The sequence below is a fragment of the Amblyraja radiata genome, chromosome 9, assembly GCF_010909765.2.
Source record: "Amblyraja radiata isolate CabotCenter1 chromosome 9, sAmbRad1.1.pri, whole genome shotgun sequence".
Classification (NCBI taxonomy): Eukaryota; Metazoa; Chordata; class Chondrichthyes; order Rajiformes; family Rajidae; genus Amblyraja; species Amblyraja radiata.
Window position 1 is genome coordinate 70,163,321 of NC_045964.1, and position 24,977 is coordinate 70,188,297.

The following is a 24,977-nucleotide window of genomic DNA, read 5'->3' on the forward strand; positions in this document are numbered from 1 at the left end:
CATATGTGCTTGCCAATTTGCTGATTACCTCCTGATGCCATCAACAAAATTAGGGTGGTACAGCTTATCCTGGATATATTTCTATGGAAAAGGCACACCCCTCCTTATCTGAGGAGCATAATAGAATGTGCCATAACTATGTTAAATACAATTGGAAAGGCTTCTCTTAATAGGGATGGGCCCAGTTTTAGTTCTGTCACTTTTGATGGGGTTTACATCGCCTATGAGGTAAATTAAACGTTGACTCCTTGGCAAGGTTGATTTTAAAAACTACAATGTCTTTCCAATTCCCCTCCTCATTTAGTATTAAAACAGCAATATTTTATTTGTAGCTGTCAAACATTACTCCTGTCGGTTATTCAGGATCATGGCCATATGTGTAGGAAGAAACTGCAGATGCTAGTTTAAACCGAAGCTAGACACAAAATGCTGGAGTAACTCAGCGGGACAGGCAGTATCTCTAGAGGGAAGGAAATTGTGACGTTTTGATTCATGACCCTTCCTCTGAAAAAGGCTCTCGACCCAAATCATCACCCATTCCTTCTCTCCAGATGTGCTGCCTGTCCCGCTGAGTATCTCCAGCAATTTGTGTTTATCTCATGGTCACATGCCAATCTTCAGGCTACATTTTTTCCGAAAACCCTGAATGGCTAAGTGGCTATTGCTTTCAATTATTAATGATTTAAAAATTGTTTGGGTCATCAGTCGAGGATAAGAACAGCGCAACTGTTTTTGGTCTTCCCCGGGACTGTATTAAAAGCTCAATATTAATTCCACCATCCTGTGACATCTGCCCTCTACTACTATTCAGAGTTGTTTGCTTCACTGATCAACTCACAACCTTATACAGCAAAGCCATGCACTGTGATCTTCTTCTCACTCACGATATCTATTTCATTGAGGAGTTATACAATGTATATTCTGAATCTACCCCTATGGTACTTATACTAACATGGGCATGATCATCACTCTTATAGGAATAAATACACACATCAATACTTCCTGGATTTATGCTATCAGATCTAGTTGCTACACCATCGATGTTAGTAACCAGGGTAACCACTTCATCATTACAACCTTTCCTCACTCTTTCCACATCTAAAGTCCCATCAGATGAAAGAGATCTCGCCTCAAGCATTGCACACATCCAATAGTCAGTCTGCATTGCTTGTCAGAGATTTGCTTATTTATCCCAGTCTTAAGCTCGCTGGCTATTAAATCATTAGTATTCTTCGAGCTCTCAAACCTTTTCTCTAATGTTAATAACTTAATGACCTCAGCCTCATCAAAATGGACAAGGGCCTTCACATACTAACGATTGCAATAACTTCATAGCGTGAAGCTTATCTGGTTTTAGGCCTGTACAAACAAGTGCCTGTGCCTATCATCCTACACTCAGATCACTAGAAAAGCATGCTCTCTCTGGCTCTGAATAGTTTCTATTCTTCCTAACGGTATCCACCTTGGTCTCAGAACTATGACAAATTCCAGCCTGATTTTAGTTTAGTTTAGAGATACAGCACGGAAACAGGCGCTTCGGTCCACCGAGTCCGCGCCGCCCAGCAATCCCCACACGATGACACTATCCTACACACTAAGGCCAATTTACAATTTTACCGAAGCCAATTGACCTACAGACCTGCACGTCTTTGGAGTGTGGTAGGAAACCAGAGCACCCAGAGAAAACCCATGCAGTCCCAGGGAGAACGTACAAACTCTGTACAGACGGCACCCGTAGTCTGGATCGAATCCGGGTCTCTGGCACTGTAAGGCAGCAACTCTACTGCTGCGCCACAATGCCACCCTTAATTATCAGCTTTCTGCAACTTCTACACAGGACTGTGATGGGACAATCAGAAAACCTCAACTCAAAATCCTATGAAAATTAATTTAAAGCTACAAAACCCTCATCCATTAAATTGCTACTCAAATTTCTAATGGGGTTTTCTCATCTTCCCTTTGTCGACTCAACACAATCTCAGGTCTAAAACTAATTGCCATTCTTTTAAAATGATTTATTATTCTAAATCCATTCACTACAACATGATTCCAAAACCTGGGAATCTATTCTGTTTTTAGGTCACCAAATAAAATGTTAAAACTATTGTGGGCTGGCCATCCAAAATGATCAAAATGTCAAAATTCCTATTATAAAGTACCTGTGCTCTCACTGAGTTATATTTTTTTAACATTTAAAATCTCCTCACATTCTTCAACCTTGACTGCCTTTTAAAAAGATGGACATGCCTTGGTTGCTGAATATCTTTCTGCTATCATATTTTCTGGGGAGGTTTGGACCCCCAAGATTATAGCCGGCCTAGCTGGTCTAAAGAGACCAGTCCACAGTGTGAAGATGTACCACTTGGGCTTCAATGGAGACCTCAGCAGGGCATTATTTCTCCAGCAACCACCACCTGGATGAGAGTGCTCACTGGAGAGTCCACCCACAAACCATTTTCTTTACTACGCAGGAAAGAACTGCAGATGCTGGCTTACACCGAAGATAAACACCAAATACTGGAGTAACCCAGCGGGACAGGCAGCATCTTTGGAGAGAAGGAATGGGTGACGTTTCGGTCTTCTGAAAAAGAGTCTCAACCTGAAACTTCACCCATTCCTTCCCTCCAGAGATGCTGCCTGACCCGCTGAGTTACTCCAGCATTTTGTGTCTATTTTCTTTATGTCAGATTAACCAACACAGACATGCGCACATGTGCACGCACTCGTACATGCACACGCATTCGCGCACGCACACACACACACACACACACATAATTTAGCCATTCAGCCCATCAAGACTACTCTGCCATTTAGTCATGGTTGATCCATTTTTCGCTTTCAATCCCATTATCCTGCCTTCTCCCCATAACCTTTGATGCCTTTTCTAACCAAGAACCTATTCATTAGTTCATACATCCTAGGAACTGAATTAGGCCATTTACCCCATCAAGTCTACTCCACCATTGAATCATGGCTAATCTATCTTTCCCTCTCAACCCCATTCTCCTGCCTTCTCCCTGTAACCTTTGACACTCTTGCTAACCAAGAATCTATCAATCTCCCTCATAAAAATACCCATTGGCATTGCCTCAACAGCTATCTGTGGCAAGGAATTCCACAGATCCACCACCCTCTGGCTAGTGAAATTATGCCTCATCTGCATTCTAAAAGTACGTCCTTTTTCTTCTGAGGCTGCACCCTTATGTTCTAAACTCTCCCATTCCAGGAATCATCCTTTTCACTCTATCCACGCCTTTCATTCTTCAGTAGGTTTCTGAGAGATCCTCCCTCGTCCTTGAAAACTTCAGTCTGTACCGGCCCAGACCATCAAACACTCCTCATACTTTAACCCAATCATCTCTGGGATCATTCTCGTCACTTCTTGTTGGCCCACTAAATTGGAGATGGTTCAGCAAGTTATAAAGTTTAATTTACAATGATTTAAGGGGCTGTCCCACTTGGGCGACCTAATTGGTGAGTTTAGAAGAGTTTGAAAAATTGACATGTTGAAGACCTCCTTCGACCTCCTTCGACGTCCTTCTATGTTGAAGACCAGCTTCAACTAGCTACAACTAGCTACGACTAACTTCTGGAAAATTGGACGCTGAATAGTGGAGAGTGAAGACGACCTCCTTCGACTATGATAAAGACTACGACTACCTTCGACTACCTTCGACTAACATGCCGACCTACTACGACCTACTACGACTAAACCTACGAGTAAAAAAAGTATCGATTTTTTCCATGGTGACCTTTTTTGACTCGCGGGCATTTTTTAACATATAGCCACCTAGCTGAGGCCTCGAGTACGCGGAGACCACTCTCGAGCATGAAGGAGAGTTACGAAGACCTCCTACAACCTTGTGTCGACCATGCTGCGAGTATGAGTCGAAGGCAAACTCGCCAGAACTCGTGGAGTAGGTCGCCCGAATGGGACAGGCCCCTTTACTGGTAAACAATCAATATCTCATTCACTGGGTGAGGATACTGCTCACACAGCTCAAGTTCACTGACTATCTTGATGGTTATAACTCCTGCCATTTTTGTCGTGCAATATTCCACTCTCATATCTTTTATCTACATCTCAGTTCAATCCTGCAGAAATGCCTCTTAATTTACATAATTGGCAATTAGTCTTTAGGTCAAATGGAAAGTTTATGATTGTATTTCAGATTACTGTATCTCTGTACTGCCCACTCCCATGACATCAGTCTGAAGAATGGTCTCGACCCAAAACATCACCCATTCCTTCTCTCCAGAGATGCTGCCTGTCCCGCTGAGTTACTCCAGCATTTTGTGTCTACCTTCGATTTAAACCAGCACCTGCAGTTCTTTCGTACTAATTAGATGTATCATATTCCCTCACTTTCTTCCCTTTGAGTGGTGGCACAAAAAAACACTTTGAGGTAGCCTGTAAACTAATTCATTAGGGTGGCACTGTGATGCGACCATTGACCCGGATTCGATCCTGACTACGGATGCTGTCTGTACAGAGTTTGCATGTTCTCCCTGTAAGATGACAACGATGACTAGGAATTTGAAGTTATTGACCATCTCTACAGCAACTCTGTTGATCAGAACAGGGTTAACCTTCTTGCTCCCTTTGCTCAACAACCAACTGTTTTGACATCATGACACAAAGTTCTCAATCTCTTTTCTGTACTTCAGCTCATCATTATGTTGATTCTGGTCCTAATTCTGCCCCTATCACTTATGAATTTATGAACACATGCCATTGATCAGGTTGAATGGCCTTTACGCACCTCTCTTCACACAGGACTGGAAACAAAAATGATGTATTTCCAATTCAAGTAGGAATGCCAATTTTATTTTTGAAGTTCCATTATTTATGGCACTAAGAAAATTGCATGAGGTTGTACGTTCATCTGTTTCAATTTAATGTATGTTGAGCATGGAAAGCCATTCAGAAAGTGGCTGGGACATGAGACTTGCCAGAACAGGGAGTAGTTGAGGTGAAGATAGACACAAAAAGCTGGAGGCTCAGAATCTGAAGAAGAGTCTCGACCTGAAAAGTCACCCAATCCTTCTCTCCAGAGATGCTGCCTGTCCCGCTGAGATACTCCAGCTTTTTGTGTCTATCTTTGGTTTAAACCAGCATCTGCAGTTCCTTCCTACACAGTAGTTGAGGTGAACAACCCAAATGGATTTAAGGTGAATACATGAATGTGAAATGAAAGTAAGGATATGATACAGGATTATGTATCGGGTATGATACAGGATACAGACTACCTACTTTCTGGGAGATTCGTCAGAAACACAATTCAGTTGTGGTGAACGACCTGCTACTCTGCCATAAATATATATTCTAAAGTAGAACAATGTGGATTTTAATGACACGTTTTTAAAAATCTTTTCATTGGCATGCGGCAAATTATGTGAAAAATAATACTAATTCAATAACATTCCAGGCTCATTTTATTCTTAACTTCACTTTCCCCACAATCGGTAACAGCAAATCTTTACAATTCTCCCAGTCCAGTCTCTCAACCTACCAAATCAAACCTTGAAATACTAATTTCAATTGGAGATGGACCTGGCAATAAACTTCCCCATGTGGGGACATTTGCTAATCTTATTCTTTCCAGCATGTTCCTCCAACTAATCCGTAGCAACATATTTCTATTTTTCCGAAGGTCACGGGAAAATTAAGGAAGAGGAGGACCCTTGGTCCATTTGAGTCTGTCCAGGATGGACCAATGTTCTGCCCATTGCAACATCTGATTGCAGTAACTGCAGGCCGCTGCTTCCATCGCTCCATCTGAAAATGCACTCTAGGTTCCCCTAATCTGGACAAGAGACTCTGTGCGTTTCCCCAATCTATTCCTCTCATGCAATTGTACACCCCTATAAAATCACCCCTCATCCACCTGCACTCTAAGGAATAGTCCTATTCTCATAATGTCATAAGGTCATACTGATGGGAGCAGCATTAAGCCATTCAGTTCATTAAGTCTACTCCCCCATTCAATCATAGCTGATCTATCTCTCCTAACCCCATTCTCCTGCCTTCTCCCCATAACCCCTGACACTCATACTAATCAAGAATCTATCAATCTCAGCCTTAAGAAGGGGTCAAGGAAGGAGCGTTCACGTCGCAGCCTTGTTTTCACCAATCTTTCCACCACCATGCACAAGAAGCACAAGAAGCACAAGACAGACACCATTGTATGCAGATGCCGAGAAGTGTGTTCAGTTCTGGCTGGACAAATTCTAATCTGGTGATGTGGACTCGATAGAAGAAGAATCTATTAACGGCCACCACAGCAAAGAATTCCACAGATTCACCACCCTCTCTCTGTCAAAAAAATTCCTCCTCATCTCCTGCCTAAAGGGAACGTCCTTTAATTCTGAGGCTAAGACATCAAGTCCCTCTAGTAGAAACATCCTCTCCACATTCACTCTATGCAAGCCTTTCACTATTCGGTAAGCTATCCTGCTCAACCTCTCCCTATAGCTCAGGCCCTCGAGTCCTGGCAACATTCTCGTAAATCTTCTCGGAACACAACCCCAACTCCATAGCGCGGGTTCACCTGCATAATGGGAGCCTGCCCCTTGGGATCATCCTCTCTTCAGGCCCCACCTCATGGTCGCTCTGATCCGCTCCTCTCCCTGCACACTCTTATCTCAATGTGCGTCTTTGCCTTATCACCCTTCCCACTCTCCCCAATGGAAACATATCATTTTTGAAAGCAGACCCAAACATAATCACGGATATGTTCAGAAATATGCTGACCTACGCTCGCTGTTGGCAATGAGAGTGATGCACAGCAGCGGTGGGAACATTTCAAACCACAGATACATGGTGATTTTCTTCGAATTTTACAAAGTCATTTTCTTCTTCATGAAATGACACAAATGGACGTAACAGCTAAAATAAATGCAATGAACATATCAGTAAAGACCTTTCGCAGGAACGGAATGTGTTTCTCGTTACTAGTACTAACTTGAAAAACATCAGAATTAGAGGCAGTTATTATTCCGTTTCCCTTAGCTTTTTTCTGCCATTCTGCAAAATTATTGCTGGCCCCAGAAGTTGTCCACTTTGCTACCAGTCCCCTATGGCTATTCCCGCTTCTGCATGTTCAGTTTTGTGGAAGTCAAAAGAATCAGTTCTTAGAGTCGCAAAGCTATAGAGAATAGAAACAAGCCTTTCATCCCAACTCATCTTTGCTGAGTTCTAAATAAATTGCCTACTATTTCTTAAAGAAAAACTTTTAAATTCATGTGTCCTAGTTATAAACTTTCCATTGTTACTATGAAAACCTTTTTTTTTTTGCCGTGCTTGAGCAAAATGAAAGCCCCATGTCTGAGGAAGGATGTGTTGGCATTGGAGAGGGTCCAAAGGAGGTTTACGAGAATGATCCCAGGATTGACTGGGTTAGCATATGATGAGCGTTTGAAGGCTCTGGGCCTCTACTTGCTGTGGTTTGGAAGAATGTGGAGGGAACCTCATTGAAACTTACAGATTAGTGAAAGGCCTGGATAGAGTGAATGTAGAGAGGGTAGGTACAAAATGCTGGAGTAACTCAGCGAGTGAGACAGCATCTATGGAGAAATGGAATTCAAGTCAAGTCAAGTCAAGAGAGTTTTACTGTCATGTGTCCCAGATAGGACAATGAAATTCTTGCTTGCTGCAGCACAACAGAATATGTAAACATAATACAGGGCAGGAGATAAAAGTTCAGTGTGCCTATATACCATAGATCATATATATACACAATAAATAAACAGATAAAGTGCTGTTATTGTTCAGAGTTTGATGGCGTGTTTAACAGCCTGATAGCTGTGGGGAAGTAGCTGTTCCTGAACCTGGATGTTCCAAATTTCAAGCTCCTGTACCTTCTTCTCGGTGGCAACCGGGATATGAGTGTGTGGCCAGGATGGTGTGGGTCTTTGATGATGTTGGCAGACGTTTTTCGGCAACCACTGCGATAGATCCCGTCGATGGTGTGGAGGTCAGTGCCGATGATGGACAGGGCACTGGTCATAACTTTCTGCATTCTTTTCCGCTCCTGGACGTTCAAGTCACCAAACCAAGCCACGATGCAACCGGTCAGCATGCTCTCTACTGTGCACCTGTAGAAGTCGAGAGAGTCCTCCTTGACATACCGACTCTCCGTAATCTTCTCAGGAACTAGAGGCGATGATGTGCTTTCTTTATAATTGCATCAGTGTGCTGGGACCAGGAAAGATCTTCGGAAAAATGCACGCCCAGGAATTTGAAGTTCTTGACCCTTTCCACCATCGTCCCGTTGATATAACGGGATTTTGGGTCCCTATCCTACCCCTTCCAATGTCCACAATCAGTTCCTTGGTTTTGCTGGTGTTGAGAGCCAGGTTATTGTGCTGGCACCATTTGGTCAATCGGTCAATCTCACTTCTATTCTCTGACTCATCACCATCAGTGATTCGTCCCACAACAGTGGTGTCGTCGCCGAACTTGATGATGGAGTTCGCACTGTGTCCAGCTACGCAGTCATGAGTATAGAGTGAGTACAGCAGGGGGCTGAGCACGCAGCCTTGAGGTGCTCCCGTGCTGATTGTTAACGAGGATTTAAACATTTCCACCAATACGGACAGGCTGTGGTGTGTGGATGAGGAAGTCGAGGATCCAATTGCAGAGGGATGCGCAGAGACCCAGATCTGAGACGTTTCCGTGTCGAGACCCTTCTTCAGAATGTGGAGAGGATGTTTCCACTTGTCGGTGAGTCTACGACCAGCGGCCATAGCCTCAGAATAAAAGAACGTACCTTTAGAAAGGAGATGAGGAAGCGCACACCTCCAGATTCATGGACAGTTACTTCCCTGCTGTTATCAGACAACCTAATTATCCTACCACAATTAGAAAGTAGTCTTGAATCTACCTGTTGGTGACCTTTGAATTATCTTTACTGGCTTCACCTTGCATTAAAGTTTTCTCCTATTCATGTATCTATACACAATAAATGGCTTGATTGTAACCATGTATTGTCTTTCCGCTGACTAGTAGGCACGCAACAAAAGCTTTTCACTGTACCTTGGTACACGTGACAATAAACTGTAACTGTAAACTATAACTGTAGGATGAATTTCTTCAGTCGGAGGGTGGTAAGTCTGTGGAATTCATTGCCATAGACGGATGTGGAGGCCATCAGTGGATATTTTTAAAGGCGGAAATAGACAGGTTTTTGAATAGTTCCTTCTCTCTGCCACCCCCTATCAGTCTGAAGAAGGGTTTCGGCCCGAAACGTTGCCTATTTCCTTCGCTCCATAGATGCTGCTGCACCCGCTGAGTTTCTCCAGCATTTTTGTGTACCTTCGATTTTCCAGCATCTGCAGTTCCTTCTTGAACAGGTTTTTGAATAGTATGGGTGTCAGGGGTTATGGGAAAAAGACAGGAGAATGGGCTTTGGAGGGAAAGATAATTCAGCCATGATTGAACGATGGAGTAGATGTGATGGGCCGAATGGCCTAAATCTACTCATGAAGCTTATGAACATGAAAAGAAAAGCACTTTCCAGATAAGTGCAGCTTGGAGTGAAATACAAGCCAACGCTCAGTGATTTGACCTTCACTTTGGGTAGAATGTGTTATTCTAAATTATACTGCAGGCATATGTTGAAATGACATATACAAATAGTCAATTAAAATAAAGCAGCACTTCTGGTGATTATTTGCTTAAATTTAAAATGATGATCTTTGTTTCTCTATCCACTATCTCCTAATGTAGTAGAGTGATTTGGATTGGAGAGTGCAGAATGTCAAATGTGCAAAGATAATTATACAATGGACAAAAATCAAGGATGAGAGGAAGGCCTTGCACTTACATATTAATTCACGTGGCTCAGAATAGCGAAATGCACCATTAAGTCAATTTGAAGTGTAATCAATTGTAATGGAAGAAATGAGGCAGACAATATGTAAGCTTTCATGCCGATTAAATAAATGACCACATGGTGTATTTTGTTCTTGTAATGAGTCTTATAAAAGACTTTTAGATAGGCACGTGGATGTGCAGGGAATGGAAAGATAAGGATCGTTAAGAAACATTTAGACAGGTACAAGTAGCGGGGGGGAGGTATCAAGGGGGGTAATAACGGCAGGGGTAGAGGAAATAGAGCAGGGTATCAGTGGGGAAGCGGAAATTCAAAATGTGACAGGAGACAGAATTTGTGAAGATAAAGATCTAGATGTAAAAGGGGCAAAAACGGAAAGGAAGGGTAGTAAAAATCATCTGAAAGTGCTTTATCTAAATGCACGGAGTATTCGTAATAAGATAAATGAATTAACGGTGCAATTAAGTATATATAGTTATGATATCGTGGCCATTACGGAGACATGGCTGCAAGGAGATCAGGACTGGGAGTTAAATATAGAGGGGTACTCGACAATTAGGAAAGATAGACAGGAAAGAAAGGGAGGAGGGGTGGCCCTTTTAATAAGGGAGGGAATAACGGCAATAGAGAGGAAGGATATTGCGTTGAAGGATCAGGATAGTGAAACAGCTTGGGTACAGATAGAGAATAATAAGGGGAAAAAAACACTAGTGGGTGTAATTTATAGACCTCCAAATAGCTGTGACGCTGTTAGTCAGAACATAAATCTGCAAATAGTTGACGCATGTAAAAAGGGAACTGCTGTAATCATGGGGGACTTCAATTTTCATATTAATTGGGCAAACCAAACTGGGCAGGGTAGACTAGAGGAAGAGTTTATAGAATGTATTAGAGACGGGTTCCTAGAACAGTATGTCACCGAACCGACAAGGGGGGAGGCAATCTTGGATCTGGTCCTGTGTAATGAAGCAGGATTAATTAAAAATGTCATAGTTAGGGACTCGTTGGGAACAAGTGACCACAATATGGTCGAATTCCATATTCAAATAGAAGGGGAGCAGGTTGAAACTCAGGCTAGGGTGCTTAGTCTAAATAAGGGGGATTATGAAGGTATGAGGACTGAGCTGATCAAAGTTGACTGGGATAGCAGACTCAAGAATAAGACGGTACATGAGCAGTGGTGTACGTTTAAGGGTATACTGTATAACCTTCAAGAAAAATTTATTCCTATGAAGAAAAAAAGGGGTAAGGGTAAGAACAGTCAGCCATGGCTCAGTAAAACTATAAAGGATAGTATTCGGCTGAAGGCAAGGGCATATAAGGTAGCCAGAGATAGTGGGAGGGTAGAGGATTGGGAAGCATTTAAAGGTCAGCAAAAAATAACTAAGAGATTAATTAAGACGGGGAAAATAGACTATGAAAGGAATTTAGCGAACAACATAAAAACTAATAGTAAGAGTTTTTATAGCTATATAAAAAGAAAAAGGGTGGCTAAGGTGAACGTTGGTCCATTGGAGGGTGAGACTGGAGAGTTGTTGGTGGGGAACATGGAAATGGCAAAGGCATTAAACGAGTATTTTGTATCAGTCTTCACCATAGAAGACACAAAAAATATTCCAACGCTGGATAAACAGGGGGCGGTAGGAATGGAGGAGCTAAATACTATTAAGATCACCAAGGAGGTGGTATTAGGGAAATTAATGAGACTGAAGGAGGATAAATCCCCTGGGCCTGATGGATTACATCCAAGGGTCTTGAGGGAGATAGCGGTGGGGATTGTGGATGCATTGGTGATAATTTTCCAAAACTCCCTGGAGGCAGGAACGGTCCCAGTGGATTGGAAAATGGCCAATGTAACACCTATATTTAAAAAAGGAAGTAAACAGAAGGCGGGTAACTATAGACCGGTTAGTCTAACATCGGTGGTGGGTAAAATGTTAGAGACAATTATTAAAGAAACACTAACGGGGCACTTGGATAAACATGACTTCATCGGACAGAACCAGCATGGTTTTGTGAAGGGGAAGTCCTGTTTAACGAATCTGCTCGAATTCTTTGAGGAAGTAACAACCCGGGTGGATAAAGGGGAACCGGTGGATGTGGTATACTTGGACTTCCAAAAGGCTTTTGACAAGGTGCCACATAAGAGACTATTGCTAAAAATAAAAAATTATGGGATTGGGGGTAATATATTAGCATGGGTAGAGGATTGGCTAACAAATAGGAAGCAGAGAGTGGGGATAAATGGTTCATACTCGGGATGGCAACCGGTAACTAGCGGGGTTCCGCAAGGGTCGGTGCTGGGACCCCAGTTGTTCACAATTTATATAAATGATTTGGAGGAGGGAACCAAGTGTAATATATCAAAATTTGCGGACGATACAAAAATGGGAGGAAAAGTAGGGGATGAGGAGGATAGGAAGAGTCTGCAAAAGGATATAGATAAGCTAGGTGAGTGGGCAACAACTTGGCAGATGAAATTTAATACTAATAAATGTGAAGTCATTCACTTTGGGAAAAAAAATGATAGGGCAAGTTATTTTCTAAATGAGGAGGAGCTGCGTTGTAATGCAACGCAAAGGGATCTAGGGGTATTAGTACATGAATCACTAAAAGTTAGTATGCAGGTGCAGCAAGCAATCAGGAAGGCCAATGGAGTTTTGGCCTTTATTGCTAGGGGGATTGAGTATAAAAACACGGAGGTCTTGCTGCAGCTGTACACAGTATTAGTGAGACCACATTTGGAATACTGTGTACAGTTCTGGGGTCCATACTTAAGAAAGGATGTACTAGCCCTGGAGGCAGTGCAGCGAAGGTTTACAAGATTAATTCCTGCAATGAGGGGATTGACATATGAGGAAAGGTTAAGTAGGCTGGAACTCTACTCTTTGGAGTTTAGAAGAATGAGAGGCGATCTCATTGAAACATATAAGATCGTGAGGGGCCTTGATCGGGTGGATGCACCGAGGATGTTCCCAATGATCGGGGAAACTAGAACTAGGGGACATAGTTGCAGAATAAGGGGGGGCTCTTTTAAAACTGAGATGAGGAAGAACTTCTTCACCCAGAGGGTGGTTAATTTATGGAATTCACTGCCCCAGGGAGCAGTGGAAGCAGAAACTTTAAATATATTTAAGACTAAAATAGATGTTTTTTTAGCTGCCAAGGGGATAAGGGGCTACGGGGAGAGGGCAGGGATATGGACCTAGGTATGGTTAGTATAGTAAGACCTGAGTGATCTCCTGGACAAGTGTCGATCGCCTGGATTGGGGTTGGAGAGGAATTTCCCGGATTTTTTTCCCGAATTGGACCTGGGTTTTTATCCGGTTTTTTGCCTCCCCCAGGAGATCGCGAGGTTCTTGGGGTGGAGAGGGGTGATAGCGGTATAAAGGGGAGGGTAGTGTCTTGTGTTCTGTGTCTTGTGTCTACTGTTTGTGGGTAAGTGTGTCTGTTTAGTGTTCAGCCATGAGCGAATGGCGGTGCGGGCTCGACGGACCTGGTGGTCTACTCTCGCACCTACTTTCTATGTTTCTATGTTTCTATGTACATGGATAGGTCAGGTTTAGAGGGACATGGGTGAAACAGAGGCAGATGGGGCTGGTGTTGATGGGACATGCTGGCCGGTGTGGGGCTGAAGAGCCTGTATACACGCTGTATGACTCTATGTGCCGGCAGATGAGATTAGTGTATCTTGGCGTCATGTTTGGCACAGACAATTATGTTTCAAAAGGCCTGTTGCTGTGTTGTACTGTTCTGTGTTCTATGCTCCAATGATTTTAAAGAGATTGAAAAATGGCCCACCATGTCTATCATCCATCAATATTAATCTCATTTATTAGCACTTACTCTTTGATTCTGCACCGACTCTGATTCAAGTGCTCGTCTAGATTGAGGAGTGCGTCAATCTTTGCTGTTCCGTTGATGCAAGTACACTCTTCCTGCTAACTGCAATGATTTTAATGTTCAGCCAACAAAAAACTAATTTCAAATGGGCTAGATGCTTCAGCAGTCTATCAATATTGAGCAGTGGCCAGATGGAGTCAGCTTGAAGAGTTTAAAGCGAGCCTGACATTTCTAAAGTGCAGACTGCATTGCAGGTGCAGGCAGCCATTCCACACATCAAAGGGGCCCGTGAAACACCTTGGACTTCAGATATAACTCCGCCTCCTGCCACCTGCAGATGTCTTCAGATGACTCTGCACCTTGTGGGCTGCATCAGTGAAGGGAGGGAAACTGAATACGGAGGTGTGGTCAACGGCTTTGTTGAGTGGTGTGGGCTGAATTACCTGCAGCTCAACACCGACAAGACTAAGGAGTTAGTGGTGGACTTTAGGAGGAGAGGACCACCCCTGTCCCCTGTCTCCATCAATGGTGTGGTGTGCAGTTTACTAAGGAGTACAAATACCTCGGAGTGTACCTGGACAGTAAACTGGACTGGTCCAGGAACGTTGAGGGCCTGTACAAGAAGGAACAGAGCCGGCTGTTCTTTTTAAGAAGGCTCCGCTCATTCAACATCTGCCGTAAGATGCTGCAGATGTTCTACAAATCAGTGGTAGCCAGTGCCATCTTCTTCACTGCCGTGTGCTGGGGCAGCAGGGCGAAGGCCGCAGATGCCAATAGGATCAACAAACTCATCAAGAAGACTGGCTCCGTCCTGGGGGCGGAGTTGGAGTTGGAGTTGGATTCATGGGAGGTGGTCTTGGAGGGGAGGATGCTCCTCAAACTGCGGAGCATCCTGGACAATACAGTTCACCCCCTCCATGACACACATTGGTCAACCGGAGGAGCACCTTCAGCAACAGACTGGTTCCACCAAGATGCAGTACAGAACGCCACAGGAGATCCTTCTTCCCTGTGGCTATCCATCTGTACAACTCCTCCCCCTTCTGTCATGGGGTAGACTGAGACTGAATTCTATTTTCCCCTCCTCCCCCTCCCCCCCCCCGCCTTTCCACTCGTCATTTTAATTTCATGTTTCATCTATTTTGTGTTTCGTGTATTTTGTGTTTTTAAGACTGTTGGCAGTTCAATTTCCCTCCTGGGATAAATAATCTTCTATCGTACCATATCGTGTCGCATCGTAAACAGTGAAGAATGAGACCGAGTAAGACATGGGCAGCATGGTGGCGCAGCAGTAGAACTGCTGCCTTACAGTGCCAGAGACCTGGGTTCGATCCTAACTACGTGTGCTGTCTGTACGGAGTTTGCACGTTCTCACCGTGACCTGCGTGGGTTTTCTCTGGGATCTCCTCTTTATTCCCACATTCCAAAGACGTACAAGTTTGTAGGTTAACTGGCCATGGTAATATTGTAAATTGCCCCTAGTGTGTAGGATAGTGCTAGTTTGCGGGGATCGCTGGTCGGGGCAGGCTCGATAGGCCGAAGGGCATGTTTCGGAGCTGTATCACTAAACTAAACTAAACACACTGAATTTTTTCCTCTCTCATTTATTATATTGTTTACAGTGTACTATGTTTACATATTCTGTTGTGCTGCTGCAAGTAAGAATTTCACTCTTGTATTGAGGACATATGACAATAAAACACTCTTGACTCTCGACTCTCTTGAAAGACACTGGGACTTTTCATGACAAGACTTGGAGATGGAGATGGAGAAGGCAAATATCCCATTTGCTGGCAGGTGGGACTAGTGTAGCCGGGACATGTTGGCCGGTGTGGGCAAGTTGTGCCAAAGGGTTGTCTCCACACTGTATCACACTATGACACTAAACCTATCCTATCCATGTACTTTCCCCACACCCTCGCCTCACCCTTGAGGGGAGACTTGGAGTGGCCAATTTACCCACCCACATGTTTTTGGATTAGGGGAGGAAATTGGCGTACCTAGAATAAACCATTGTCATCCAAGATAGAACATGCAGACTCCACACACTGAGGACCAAGGTTAGGTTTGAAACCAGATCTCTGCCACTGTGAGGTGGTAGCTCTGCGCTGCAGGTGTCATAGCCCTTCTGTACACACCGTGCATCTCACTCTCTCGTGTTGTAACCACTTAGACTTTAGGCTTTAGAGATACAGCGTGGAAACAGGCCCTTTGGCCCACCGAGTCCGCGTCAACCAACGATCACCTCGTGCACTAACACTAACCTACACACACTAGGGACAATTTATAATTGTGGACTGTGGGAGGAAACCAGAGCAACTGGAGAAATCACGGGTAGAACGTACAACCTCCATACAGACAGTACCCGTAGTCAGGATCGAACCCTGGTCTCTGGCACTGTAAGGCAGCAACTCTACCATTGTGCCACTGTGCCACCCCCAGGATCCCGGTACAGGATGCTATGGCCCACCCTGCACAGATGACTTGCTCAGATGTAATACTCAAAGCCTTCGATTTACACAAGCGTGCTGAATTAAATTGTACGACCAAACCCCAGTCTAATATCCAACTTTCCAAATGCAAACCGGGATTGGACTGAAGAGAAACAGGATTTTAGACCTCTTAGACAGACACAAAATTCTGGAGTGACTCAGCGGAACTGAAAGCACCTCTGCCGCGAAGGAATGGGTGACATTTTGGGTCAAGACCCTTTTTCAGCCAACCCAAACCTTTACCCCTTCTTTCTCTCCAGAGATGCTGCCGGTCCCGCTGAGTTTTTCCTGCAGTTTTTCTCTCCGGAGATACTGCCTGTCCCACTGAGCTATTCCAGCCGCGTGTGCCTATCCTCGGTGTAGACCAGCCTCTGCAGCTCCTTCATACACCTTTACCCCACTTTGTTCGATTTTCAGGTGGAAAGCGATGATACAAAGCTCTTTTTAGGAATGTTTGGTAAGTTCCCATGGTCTGCCAACTCATTGCAGAGAAACGTATATTTAACTAGATTGCAATGAATGCTTTTGAAACATTGAACTGCTGGGCCACAATGCTGATGGTAGGTTTAATTAAAGTTTATACTATGAGCCCTGGAATTCCTATCGGAACAAGTTGTTGTCTAAGTGTGATGATATGAAGCTGGATTTTACAGGTAGAGTCCCTGCTGATATTACATTCTAATATATTATTAATAGGTTGATCATTTTTTTACAGGTGCTAGATGCATAATTGTCTTGGGCTGTGATTTCAGTATCGCAGTGTACTATTGAAGACTCAATCAAAAGTGCATCACTTCAGATGAGATTTTAATTATGGGTCCTGCTCATTTTTTTACAACGTAGTTATAGTAATGAAGGAATCTCCCTTATTTATCCATCAAAGCTTAGTTTTATTTAGTTTAGAGAACGCGGAAACTGGCCCTTCAGCCCACTGAAGTGGTCCGCGCCGACCAGCGATCCCCGCATTATCCTACACACACTAGGGACAATTTACAATTTGTACCAATCCAATTAATCTACAAAACCTATACGTTTTTGGAGTGTGGGAAGAAACCAAATATCTCGGAGAAAACCCATGCTGGTCACGGGAAGAACGTAAAACTCCGTACAGACAGCACCCGTAGTCAGGATCGAAGCAGGCGTTGCAGGCACTGTAAGGCAGCAGCTCTACCGCTGCCCCACCGTGCCGCTCTGCACGCAATACCAATAGAACGGATTTGCTTGGAAATTCATTTTGAGTTGGCAGAGCTAAAAAGCATTACATAATCAAGTCAACACCTTGAACTCTGCATCTGAAATTCATTCTGTTAACAGCGCTATAACCACTCAGTGAATTTTGTGCTACTGACCAACGGTGAAACTCTGGCCAATTATCAACTATCGCTCGGTCAATAGCACTGAAGCAAAATATTGTAGCCTTAATTCTCACTCCTGTGACTTCAGCTCAAGATCTCAGTGAATGCAATGCTGAGGAAGGGCTGCACAGTCAGTGGTGTGAACATTTGGATAAGGTGATGACTAGTGTAAGACCTGGATAGAGTGAATGTGGAGAGGATGTTTCCACTAGTGGGAGAGTCTACAACCATAGCTTCAGAATTAAAGGATGTTCCTTAAGGAAGGAGATGAGGAAGCATTTCTTTAATCAGAGGGTCGTGAATCTGTGGAATTAATTGCCACAGAAGAACATGCCAAGTCAATGGATATTTTTAAGACAGAGATAGATAGATTCTTGATTAGTATGGATGTCAAGGGTTATGGGGAGAAGGCAGGGGAATGGGGTTAAGAAGGAGAGATAGATTAGTCATGATTGAGTGAGTGGTCGAGTGGACATGATGGCCTAATTCTGCTCCTACCATTTATGAACCTATGAACATGATTAACCTCTCAGGTATTTGAAAAAAAAATATAGTGAGAATATGTTTACAGAAGAGCTGTAAACCTTGGATACCCTGGCCAATAATTATTCCTGAACTAGAACACTGAAGGAAGTAAATTTCTCATTAATTTATTGATGCTTGTGTGAGTTTGCTATGTATAAATTAGTCACTGCAAATCAATGATATTTCACTAACTGTAAAACATGTCAGAATGTCTGGAAGTTGTTAAAAGTATGATAAATAGACTTATGACTGCCTTCTGGAATAGTTTAAAGTTTAGAGTTTATAGATACTGCGTGGAAACAGGCCCATCAGTAACGCGTCTATGGCGACCATCGATCACCCTCACATTAGTTCTATGTCCCACACGCTAGGCACAATTTACAGAAGTCATTTAACCCACAAACCCTGCACGTCTTTGCAATGGGGGAGGAAAGTGGAGCACCCAGAGAAAACCCACACGGTCACAGGGAGAACATACAAACTCCACAGAGACAGCACCTGTAATAAGGATCAAACCTGGGTCTCTGGTGCTGTGAGGCACCGTGTCGCCCCTGGTCTGGAAACGCTTGATTGAACGGGGATGAAAAATAAGTGCTGGCCATGCCAAAAAATATCCATGTATCTTGACGAGTAAACATACTTAAAAATAAATATTGCTTTGTATAAATTGATTGTAAAGTGTGGAAACACAATAGCGGCTGACAGATTTCCACAGGTGCATCATTTGCTGTAACACACTTCATAATATTGCTGCTCTAAAGGATGCAATATTGTTATATTCTTTAGGTATTTTTTACAATGAAATGCAGGTTACAACCCAAACCTAAGGTAATCTGTGTGAATTGCTTCCCCTTTACAACTTGAGCCCAAAATGTGGTCCCTGAAGCCTTGTTTTCAACAGAACCTTGTTAAATACTTCCTGAATCTTCGCTGTGTTTGCTGTGCCGACATTTCCTCTGATATGGAAAAATAAATGTTGAGCCGGTGAGTCAAAACTAGGTCTTGTTAACTCAAAAACCTTTGATAGTTCTTTGTTCGATTCTTCATTCACAATGGCAACTATTCTCATGATTTATTAAGGAATCGAGGCATCAAGAGGTTAGGGATTGAGCAGAGATCAGAAATAAATGCCGACCTTGCCAAATAACATACACATAACACACTTAAAAATAAATCTACGTTCTATTGCTTTTCTGAATATTGATTGCAATGTGTGGAAGCAATCAGTCTACACAGGCTAGCGAAAAGGGCTGATGGACAATGTACGGCACAGTGTCACAGCTATTGAGTTACTGCTAGACACCCGAGTTTGATCCTGACTACCGGTGATATCTATATGGAGTTTGTACAGTATGTTCTCCCTGTGACTGCGTGGGTATTAAATGAATGCTTTATTGCCACTTGTGACAAGTCACAGTGGATTTCTTTGCTTGCAAACCTTGCCAAGGTATGCAATAGTCGCCCCTGAAGGGCGCTGACAATGGTACAAATTCCTCCTCCCCCTACACCGGTTCCCCCTTTGCCCTTCCCCCTCCCCCTCCCTCACAACGCCCCCCCCCCCCCCCATGCCGTGTTTTTATTCCCTCGGTGCTCTGGGTTTCTTTCCCACATCATAAAGATGTGCAGGTTTGTTTGTAGATTAATTGGCTTCAGTAGATTGTCCCTAGTGTGTAGGATTGAACTAGTGGGATAGAACTAGTGTATGGGTGATCGTTGGTTGGTGTGGACTGCTTCCATGCTGTTTCTCTAAACTGAACTACAACTAAAGATAAGAAGAGTTGATGTTAATGCCAACATGACAAGCAATTCAAATGTAATTTGACATTACGTCAACCAATATATCCCTGCTGTTATCCAGTGGAGAATGAGCCTGGATTAATCCCATTATTCACAGACCTAAAACATGTACCAGTAACCATGGTGTAGATAAAGAGAAAGTAATGAGTGCAGATTTAGGGCAGAATAGTTGTGCATCTGATCGAGCTGCGACCTCACAATGCCAGGGACTGGGTTTCAATCCTGACCTCAAATGCTGTCTGTGTGGAGTCTCCATGTTCTTTCTGTGATCTCGTGGGTTTCCTGCGGGCGCGCCGGTTCCCTCCCATGTCACAAAGACGTGTGGGTTTACAGAGGTCAATTGGCCTCTGTAAATTTCCCCTAGTATGTAGGGATAACACAGATCTAGTGCAGACGGGTGATCAACGGTCGATATAGGCCTGGTGGCTCGATAGGCCTGTTTCCATGCTGTAGTAAAACTAATCTAGGTGGCATAGTGGTGCAGCAGTTAGTGCTGCTGCTTCACAGTTCCAGTGTCTTGGGTTCAGTCATGACCTCTGCATGTGTTCCGCTGCAAATGCATGCATTTCACCCACTTGTTTATTTCTCTTTTAGAAAGGAGATGAGGAGGAACTTCTTTAGTCAGAGGGTAGTTAATCTGCGGAACTCACTGCCACAGAGGGATGTGGAGGCTAAGAGTGGATATATTTAAGGCAGAGATAGACAAATTCTTGATTAGAACGGGTGTCAAGGGTTATGAGGAGAAGGCAGGAAAATGGGATTAGGAGATCAGCCATGATTCAATGGTGGAGTAGACACGATGGGCCGAATGGCCTCATTCTACTCCTATAACTTGTGAACCTGTGAACTTGTTAACTTGTTAACCCTACATCCCAAGGATGTGCTGGTGGGTTGATTAGCCACTGTAAACACCCAACCCATTGTGTGTGGCTTGTAGGAACGTTGGGGGAAGAGTTGATCGCATGCAACAGAAAATAGAGGAGAGGAAGGAGGCAATAGATTTGATGTTCATGTGTAGGAAGGAAGTGCAGATGCTGGTTTACACCATAGACACAAAATGCTGGAGTAACTCAATGGGACAGGCAGCATCTCTAGTGAGAAGGAATGGGTGGCGTTTCGGGTCGAGACCCTTGATTCGCAGCCTGAAGAAGGGTTTCCACTCGAAACTTTACCCGTTCCTTCTCTCCAGAGATGCCGCCTGTCCCGCTGATACACTTTAGTTCAGTTTAGTTTTAGTTTAGTTTATTATTTTCACGTTTACTGAGTTGCATGCTATAGAGTCAGTGAAAAGACTATACATGATTACAACCAGGCTGTCCACAGTGTACAGATGCAGGGATAAAAGGTATAACAGGGTTGAATGGTGGAGCAGATTTGAGTTGCTGCCTTACAGCACCAGAGACCTGGGTTTGATCCTGACTGCGGGTTCTCTCTGTATGGAGTTTGCACGCTCTCCCCGTGACCTGCGTGGGTTTTCTCCAGGTGCTCTGGTTTCATCCCACACTCCACACTACAGGTTTGTCGGCAAAATGGCTTGGTAAAATTTAAATTGTCGGATTGTGGTAGTGTGCAGGGATTCAGGAACTTGCCCTTCCACGTCATAAGAGAATATGATGAATATATGATTTTATTCTGAGATAGTAGGCTAAGAGTACTTGACTTTCATGTATAAAATAATATTTTCCATTATTTGAACAGCCAATTATGGTGTCATAAATTAGTGGTTTGATCAGACTAATAGTCAAAGTACTTTTACGGGGATATGTTCAGTAATTGGACAGAATACAGCTTTATTTCAAGACTGAAAAACCTCAGATCCTACTAATTAGATAGCAGAATATCAATGGAGCTGCTTTTAAATCCAGAGAGGAAGCATTGAAACAGGCACAATAACTGCACAAATCTCACCTTGCTAATCTTTGTGGAAGAATAGCTCTGCTTCACATTATTGCCAGCCCAATTAGAGAACATTTAATCTATTCATAAGGATTCCTCCAATACTAGTTGTTACATTCACTGTACTGGATGAGAACCCTTTGTCATTTTCAAGTGTTATCAATAACTTAAGTGGGGGAATTGTACATAACATTGTCCACAACAATTTGTATTCCCTGCTTGCCCATTTGTTTGCTATCAAAAATACAGTATTCCATGTTGAATACTAGGGTCAGCAGAGATGGGCGAGTTTCATAGTGGGAACTCATGAGATCCTTCCTACATGTAGGTTCACTGAATTCTCATTCACCTATTCCTTCTCTCCAGAGATGCTGCCTGTCCCGCTGAGTTTCTCCAGCTTTTTGTGTCCATCTTTGGTTTAAATCAGCATCTGCAGTTCCTTCCTACACATTTTATCCTATAAATTATATATACATTATTCAAGACAGTGGAAAGATGATGCCTGCGCCTACATCACCAGGGCTGTTAGGACTCACATTTTGGTCGCAGAATGACTCGAGATAAGGACAGGAAAATTAATCTTCCCTCCAGTCCGTCAGGTCGTGAGGGGAGCACAAGTAGCTTTAAAGGTAAATAGAAAAGCGAAAGGGAAGAACATATCCACACTTTCAGAAGAAAGTCAGGTTTAAAATGGAAGCCTTAAGTAAGCTGCCACTTTTGGACGGAATACATTTCTGACGTAGGTCAAATGTTTCATGACCCGAGCAGCTTGCAGTCTTAATTCAGGCCAGTGCCCTTGTGATAAACTGTGAAGCTGACAAATTGAAAAGAGAGGATATCTGGGGAAACAGCTTACGAGATCTACAGGGAAGATGAAGCGCAGCAACTAAACAGAGTGAAGGGGAAATTTGCCTTTGATTGTTAGTTCTACAAATGTCCTTGAATATCAGACATCATTTGTGCATTCTGTGCATTTCTACCTCATTGACCTCAATGGGTCTGAGATGGAGGATTTGAACAGAGACAGAGAAACGGTAAAGGGCCTGTCCCACGAGCATGCGATTGCATGTGGCGAGCGCGACCAAACCGGAAGTGGGGGCCACGCGGAGGTCGAGTGATCCCCGTACAGGGCCTGTCCCACCAGCATGCGACTGCATGTGGCGAGCGCGACCAAACCGGAAGCGGGGGCTACGCGGAGGTCGAGTGATCCCGTACGAGTTGACGTGAAGTTCAAGCAAAGTCCACGGGAAGTTCACGCGTGACGTACGGCGTTATGACGGTGCGTACGGCGTCGAGACGCTGCACACACCCGTCGAGGCGGTGCGTATGGCCTCAATGCGGCTGCGGGCCAACAGGCCGTTGCCGCAAGGAATTTTTGGACAGTGTCAGTTTTTCGGAGCCCCGCGCGATGTCGGGACCAGCTCCGAATGGCTCCGGCGATCGAAGTGGGACCGGCCCCACGAGACCGTACGGCTCAAGCGACCACGTTAGGTCGCGTTTGCCGCATGCAGTCGCATGCTCGTGGGACAGGCCCTTTACAGTAACAGATACAAATAGGTGGACGGCACGGTGCGCAGCAGTAAAGTTGCTGCCTTAAACGTTTACGGTACTGGAGACCCGTGTTCGATCCTGACTACGGGCGCAGTGTGTACGTAGTTTGTATTTTCTCCCCGTGCCCACGTGGGTTTTCTCTGAGAGCTTCAGTTTCCTCCCACACTACAAAGACGTACGGGTTTGCAGGTTAATTGACTTTGTATAAGTGTAATTTGGCCCGAGTGTGTGTGAGTTCACTGGTCAATGCAGACTAGGTGGGCTGAAGGGCCTGTTTCCACGCTATATCTATTTTTGCTTTCTCTAACATCTGCCAAATCACAGTCCCCTGACACCAAGGATAAGCAATCATTGATCCAAAAAAAAAGACAAAAAATGCTGGAGTAATTCAACGGATCAGGCAGCATCTCTGGAGAATATGGACAGGTGGCATTTTCTTCTGATGCTTGACAAAAAGTTCCATTGAAATAACAATAGCAGCACATTGTTGATGACAAGATAACCTTGAATGTTCAAACACTATAGCTGGGACAAAGTGATTCATATGAATGGTTTAAAATCTTCTGACCTCAGGGTGCTGAAACACCCAAAATTAATGATGGATGGGCTGACTCTCTTGGGTATACAAATACCCCAATTATTAACAGACAGACAAAAATGACTATGACCAAGTCACATGATGTGCGAAGTAACAAATAAGACTGGTCTGGAAGTTCATACAATGATGTGAAATTGTTACGTGAAATAATCATTTTGATTAATAATGGTAGACAAAAATGCTGGAGAATCTCAGCAGGTGAGGCAGCACCCATGGAGAGAAGGAATAGGTGACATTTCGGATCAAGACCCTTCTTCAGACTGTTGTCGGGGTGGGCAGGGGGGGGGGTGGGGGAGAGAAGTAAGGAAGAGGCAGAGACAGAAGACGTGGGAGAGTTGGGAGGGGGGAGGGGAAGGTGGGAGAAAGCAAAGACTACCTGAAATTGGAGTTAGAGAACTCAATGTTCATACCGCTGGGGTGTAAACTACCCAAGTGAAATATGAGGGTCTGTTCCTCCAATTTACGCTGGGCCTCACTCTGCACTGGAGGAGGCCCAAGGGTATCAGTGGTTATGGGACGAAGGCAGGGGAATGGGTTTGAAAGGGAAAGCTAGACCTTTAGAAAGAGGATGGGGAATTTATTTATTCAGAGGGTGGTGAATCTGTGGAATTCATTGCCACAGATGGCTGTGGAGGACGTCAATGGATATTTTTAAATGCGGGAAATGACAGGTTCTTGAATTAGTACGGGTGTCAGGGGTTATGGGGAGAAGGGGTTGAGAGGAAAAGATAGATCAGCCATGATTGAATGGCGGAGTAGACTCGATGGGTCGAATGGCCTAATTTTGCACCTAGAACTTATGAACAAGATATTCTAATGAAGTGGAAGTTCATACAATGGTGTGAAATAGCCGCTGGTGGCAACGGATGCGAGGAGCGTACGGGTGGGAGAGGGACTGGGGTTATGCCTCCAACGCCTTCAAGGCCGGCTGCAGGAGGCGCTGCCGGGACACAAAGTCGGTGGGCCAAGTAGAGGAACGCCGGTTGGCGGGTCGAGCCAGTCGTGGGTGACAGTGGATGCCCTGGACTGAGCATCGCTGCAGTACATCGAGCATGTGGACCATACTTTGTACTTTGTAAGTGGC

At 44.1% G+C, this 24,977-nt stretch overlaps 1 long non-coding RNA gene across 1 annotated transcript; it reads left to right on the forward strand.

Moving 5' to 3' along the window:
• Window positions 1-8,731: 8,731 nt before the first annotated feature.
• Window positions 8,732-24,564, forward strand: LOC116976610. The gene is made up of 3 exons (XR_004413000.1): window positions 8,732-8,767; window positions 18,436-18,437; window positions 24,447-24,564. It is a non-coding gene; the product is annotated as an uncharacterized LOC116976610 (long non-coding RNA).
• The last annotated feature ends 413 nt before the right edge of the window (window positions 24,565-24,977 follow it).